The sequence below is a fragment of the Lineus longissimus genome, chromosome 3, assembly GCF_910592395.1.
Source record: "Lineus longissimus chromosome 3, tnLinLong1.2, whole genome shotgun sequence".
NCBI lineage: Eukaryota > Metazoa > Nemertea > Pilidiophora > Heteronemertea > Lineidae > Lineus > Lineus longissimus.
In genome coordinates, this window is record NC_088310.1 from 17,481,442 (window position 1) to 17,488,154 (window position 6,713).

Here is a 6,713-nt window from a genome sequence, read left to right on the forward strand (position 1 = left end):
GGAAAGAAATTATGAAAAGTCGCCAGAAAGTGCGCGATGCCAGAGAGGAAGATGGAAGATTACTCGCTCAAAAACTTAAGGAACAGAAAACATCTTGATTTGAGTTAAAAGTTATCCAAATTCTAGGTAATATTGAGGTGACATGGTTTTTGTAAACCCTAGTTTGCTCATATGTGGGTATCTCTCGAGTGGTTGATTTTTGGTGGAGGTTGTGCAAGTATAAGAAGAAGAAAAACCTGACTGTGATGACGCTTTATTTGTGAAAAGTCCAGAGCTATCGTACAATATGAGCAAGCTTGGTGAATATTATAGTATTTCACAAAAACATGAACTGATGATTTAGTGAGCAGTGCAAAGAGGATATTTGTGACTCGCTCTACCAGAACTAGGCGCTTGTCGCATCTGAACTCGACAGGTTGATACAGACTTGTTGTTCATTTCCCTATTGTAGACCTTTTGTGAAATCTGTTACAAACTGATTTGGTCACATTTCACAAAAGGTCTACAATAGGGAAATGAACAACAAGTCCGTATCAACCTGTCAAGTTCAGATGCGACAAGCGCCTAGTTTTGGTAGAGCGGGTCACATTTTAGATCACGTTCTCATTGAATTTCAACACGAAAGTAATTTTAGCATCAGTATTCATGTAGTACATTGATGTGCCTGCAAATGTTTCATCCCAAGTTGAGATCCGAGTTCAATGTTTTTGCAAGAAATGCTCTGTCAGATATGATGATTGTTCGAAATACTGATAATTGAAATGTGTAATGATGTCCTTGTTTGAATTTTCATAATCAAGAATTGTGTATGAAACTTTTTCGAAAAAAATGTCTTCGGTAAATAACAGCACGATCGTCTTTCATATTGTGTCTTCATCACATTCGACAAACTGCAACCACCTTCCTCATGTTTGCTTTACCCCCCCCCCCCCCCCCAAGCAGTTTGCTCAAAGCAGAGGTACAGAATTTGGCTAATTTGTTACCTTGGTGTGACACGGATCTGTCTCTCCGATAACAGCCAATTTTTTATTCCAGCAAGGACAAAAAGGAGTCCTTGTCACAACCATATGATGGAATCACAATGTCACATCCTTATAAAAAGGAATTATAGGCAGGAGTTGGGTGGCCTTTTGCTGACTTTCTAGGGGACTCTGTTATATTCATAAAGATTCTTGTGCTCTGGTACAGGTAGGAATAGTTTCAATATACTGTGTGATAAGAGAGCCCCCTATTGGTGGCTTTGTATAACTTAATCTGACCTACCAGGCCCTTTCTATATAGATTCCCGTTAAAGACATGAAGTCATTGTTGCATCCAAAATTGTTAATAGAGTCGCAATCATAAAGACAGTAATATAAATAGACTAGTAAATGCCTCCTTAGGTTTGTACAGTACATGAGTTTTTCAGTAAAAGCATTTATAATCGTCTTTATTCACATCGATCATTACACGGGAACCTTCAGGATAGTTTCATAGTGGCATTGAAGCAGCCACAAAGATAGAGAGACATTGTCACAACCGAGTGATGTTGTTGTCACAACCACAAAGACAAAAAAGTACCGATTGTCACAACCAGTTTTGAGCTATGGTGCCGGTGTCACAGTCGAAAGCTATAGTGACGACATCACAACCACAAAGTTGATAGGCACGTTGGCTTGACATCCAGCGTACCAGTGTAGATGTGTTGAAATGTTTTGGGTTACAACATCATGAAAAACCAGAGTCGGTCGTATCCCCTTCAGGATGAGGTTAGAACGATAGAATTCGATAATGGGGGGGGGGGTTAATATCCAAGCAATTGGCGACCATGGCCTCTTTTAAACCATATATACATGTACCATAATCCGTCTGAGTACAATACGGTCGGACAATTTATCTAGGGGGACATTTTCTATTTCTACACCGGTGTAATGTTTTTGAGTGTTTCTGTTTTTGAGTGTTTCCCCTCATTGTTTGGGAACGCTCAAAAATAGATTGACAAGTTTTTCTGTGTATCCCCCCTATTGAAAAGTCGTGGTCTCTCTAGCTGCCTCAAATTGTTTGGAAACACTGACACATGGGGAACAACCACAGATGTTACACCGGTACTAAATGACAAACATGTATGTGTCAAGGATGAGAAACTGAGCAGAAAGTAGGTTACATGCCGTAAGCCTCTGGGTTTAACAGTATTTAAATGTCTTTTTGATTGAATGTAATCCTTGTATAACACACTCCGCCTCTCTGAAGTGTCGTTGGGCTATTGGCCGCTTGTTACAGCCGCTCGGTACAGGCTGTATTTTGGTTGTGACTCTGTCTCCGGTTGGCAAAATGTCAGCCTCGTCCATTGGATGGATGCTCAATCTGAACTAAATCGCATCTAGATTTCAAAGTATTTTGGGGAGGAACCCCAGCCCCTCACCCCCATTAAGCCTCGTCAACCGTCAGCCCTATGAAGGAGAAACGACCAGGAAGACGAAATGGACTGCATGGGAGTCTATGGAGAAAAGAGTGGCAAATTCCCCTGGTGCTAGCATCTTTCTTGTGGTTCGACTTTCCGCCCCCGGAAAACGAAGTCTCTGGGTAGATTGTGACGGCTTTCTTCCAGTTTCGTTCTTATATTTGACTGATTCTTCTCTTTTCTGAAGAAGAAAAGTGGTAAAATATTGACAGATGCGTTTCATGCAAGGCCCAACTTCGTAAATCTACCAATGCCACCCTTTTTTCGTATTTGCAATTTGGTCATGAGAATCGAATGGCAAATATTTTCATGAATATTAGATATGCGTGTCTTTTCTGACAAAATGGGACTATATAATCTGACCTAGCCTCTTCAAGTCAATTGGGATAACGAAGAACTTTAGGTCAAACCAGAACAGCCGGTTACAGCCAGGCTTCCCCACCACACGATACGAGTCGAATTGTGGGAGAGTTAGTCTCCATCAGTCTTTCTCTAATGGTTGCCTACCTTGCAGACATAATGCGTTTATCCACTCAATCGAGCTACGGGCCCAGCTGACCTTACACTCCGTACACAGTGGATCGTCGGCCTGCTATAGGAAGAAGAATGGGCTGCCTCGGGAGTCTAGCAGCACTATACGTTTATCCGCTCAACCTGACGGCGCTGTAACATACTTACACGTTTTTCCAGCATGCATTGACTTCATTGGCTACGTTTTCAACCCTGCACATGAATGACTTGATGGGCGTCGCTATCGTCTCCAGCTCCTCGTCTACAAACGACAGGCTGGCGTCCCTGGCAAGAAACCACGAAGTTAGCAATTTCCACCACGATAAGGCCGTGAAGATAACACACCCTTCTAAGACCTTACGACACCAGATACAAATCCCCTTGACGACACCCCAGAAGGCTCCTCTTGTTTTGTTGGTGTCGCCAAAGACAGTTTTATACTCGACCTATTGGATGAGGCATAGCGATTTTGAATAGTGAATGTTCTGTCATCCGTATGTCTGACGGAACTTCCCTCGCGGAAATGCCCAAAAGACTACATGGAGCTTCTTTGCCGGGCGACACAAAAGACAAAACCTCCCTCTGACATACACGGTCCTGGACCGCAACACCGTTTGACGACGACCCCTTTGATGACACGACAGTGATAGCATGCAAGACGACTCTCACCTACCTACTCGGCCAGGCTTTATGATTGAGCCATTCGCAGAGATCAGCTAGAAGCAGCTTCTCGTCCTCTTCCTCGACAGTGACCAGGCGCATGTACGCAATTTTCCGCTGTTTCTCCCGGTCTTTTCTCCTCCCCAGAAGCTGCTTCCTTTGCGGACGGTTGTCTTTCGTCGCAACGTCTTCTTGTTTCATCACAAGCTGGAGAAAAATTAGGCCTACAACGAATTTTGTGTACCGCCGCTGTGCCTTAAATATGGTCTGTGAGGAGGCTTCTGCCGACATGTATAGTCTTCACACCCAGTTTACATCCAGTTTTATTCAATCATAATCATAACTCGAGTCAAAAATATTGCAAGCACTCCCCGATTTGGCCGTACCGCGCCCGCTTGTTGATCGTGGCTATTTCCTCGCACAGGGGTCGGTCCTCACTGGCGAGCCCGATGAACACATTGCTTCACGAGTCGACTATGATGGCCCTATTCTAAGCAATAGCGCATAACTTGCATTCTCGTAGATCCAGCTTACTTCTACTAAAGCGTTAGACCGGTGTTAACGTTTTTGAGTGTTTATATTTTTTAGTGTTTCCCCTCATTGTTTGGGAATTCTGAAAAATAGATTGAGGCGTATTTCCCCCAACTGAAAAGTTATGGTCTCTCTACCAGTGTATTGTATGGAAACACTGAAATATGGGGAACAACCAAATATCTTGGCTGGGTCTTCTACTGGAACAAAGGTTACGCGCTGATGTCGGCAGATTTGGGACATTATTCAGTGTGCAGAAGACCTGTTTCGGTGTCGACGTTACGTTTTGTGTGTAAGGCCAAACCATTAAAGTCATACAGAACATTCTCATTGGATTAAGTCTACTGTAACACATCATTGCCTTCCAAACTTACATGTCTCTCGTTGAAGTGGTAGAGAAGGAACGCAATGTCCTCCTCCTTCTTTCCGATAATCTGTCGACAGAGGGCTCTCAACAAGTACTGCAACACCTCCTGGCGAGACTTCTGCTCTGCTCCCTCCATCACAAAATCAATCAACCGATCTCCCATACGCTCAAGTAGCCAATGGTCACAAGAATGTTGTAATGATCTCCACGACCACTTTCTACAGCCAAGGCCAAAAAGGAATGCTTAAGTCAGTCAGCTGACAGCTTTCACAGACCTTGACCGTTGGGTGGGCTTAACTAATCCGTCAGTAACAGAACATCGTGTGCTGAAAGTCCCAGTTTTGCCCTTTTTATCCTCGTTTCTTGAGTCTTCACTACCAAGAATCCCATCCGATATGGACCATGCAGATTTCAGAGTTTGGCGGTATTCCCTCTGAAACCCGAGGACAGAATCAACACTACAAGTAATTTGGATTCTAATCACAAGCGAGCTAACACCATGATGTTACATTGTCGTCCGATAAGAGCGGGTCTAACAAACATTGATCAATAATCGATTAAATTCTTGTTCAATCTGTGTTTGGTTGATGTTATTAGGTGAAGAAAAATCTCTTATATTAGTCTTGAATCAAATTCCGTTTAGCGTTCGAATAGATCTATGTGCCCAGCAAATATACAATCAGAAAATTGCTATCGTCTGCTTGGACATTCGCGAATAGCTTGAGGTAAACCTTGTTCATTAAACTCTCTATAGAAGCGAGGTTGCGACAGACGGGAAACCACAACCATCAGATTCGCGTAATGGGCGCTCTTGCAAGGTAAACATGTTGATACTTCGGCCCCGGGACTTCGGTACATAATTGCTCCAATAATTGGTAGTGTTGAATATTATTTGTAATCTTACCGATAATGTTTGGATTGTCGGGGTGAATAATTATGCGATCAATTCGCTCATTCTTTAGTTCTCAAAAAATAAATACAGACGTACAACAACAAACCATTTCACAGCGACAATCACTATTCTGATCCTGTATATCCTACTTGGGGCACAACGCATTATAAAACATTCTGATAAAAGACTATCATCAAAAACGTATTAATTCGAAGTAGTACGTTTTCTTATCATTCAAAAAAAGTGCGAATGTTTTCCGCAGAACAGTGGGTTTTTTTTAATTTCAACATGACTGCGCCGTGAACCCATATAGTACCGCCAGCAAAGGCCGGAACTATGCACTGAGACGCGGGTCGGTCACTGTCTGCTTACATTAGTGGTTATTATTGTAATCACGTGACTGGCCCCTCCCACCAGGATTTTGGAGGTTACCAGGAGGAAAGTATCCAATAGAAGAGTCCGTTGCCATTTTGAACAAAAGAATCTATCAACACTCATTGGGTATTTATAGCTATGCGTTTTAATTCGTCAGATTGAATAATATAGGGATACATTACAGATAGCATTTGACTTCCAAATTAACAAAAGAATCAAAGCGAAAATTAGTCGAAATGAAACATCACCACTATAAGCAAAACACCATTGTAATAGCACACTACATTTTCATGGATTGAAATACAATGATACATTACAGGAAGGTCCATGCAAAAAGTATAAACACCCGAATACGAGACAAGACCACAATTGATTTTTTAAGCCTTTTTAGCAGTTAAATTGTCAATGTTTGACCGCGACGCATCAAATACTGCGTGGGGTTGTGAATCTGAAATTTTGATATGATATTCCGGACAGTCGGGCAAGTAAATGGTGAAAAATAACTGGTAGTTGACCACGGAAATTTTTTGATAATCGACAAATTAGACAGACTTTGATATTTCCACTCTTTTCAGCCAACTGGCAGAAAAAAACTCAAAACACGCCCCCTATTACCCAATTAGCAAAATTCGAAATTAATTTTTTCATCAAATAGTTTCTTTATATCTGTAGACTTGCCACAGCAAATATTTTTTCAATACCTCTCCAAATATGTACTTGAGAGTTAAAAACATGCACTCGTCCAATTGATAGGCCTCGACCATCCAACCTATGAATATTCATTCGTGGTCTTGTCTCATACCGGCCCGATACACCAAGGGAAACTTTTGAACAAAACCTGATGTGTTAACCGATTTAGGGACTCTGCCCGGCGTGTGCTGTCGCCCAGTCGACGCTAAGTGGTCTGCCTACCTGATCGGTCGAGGCTGATAAAAATC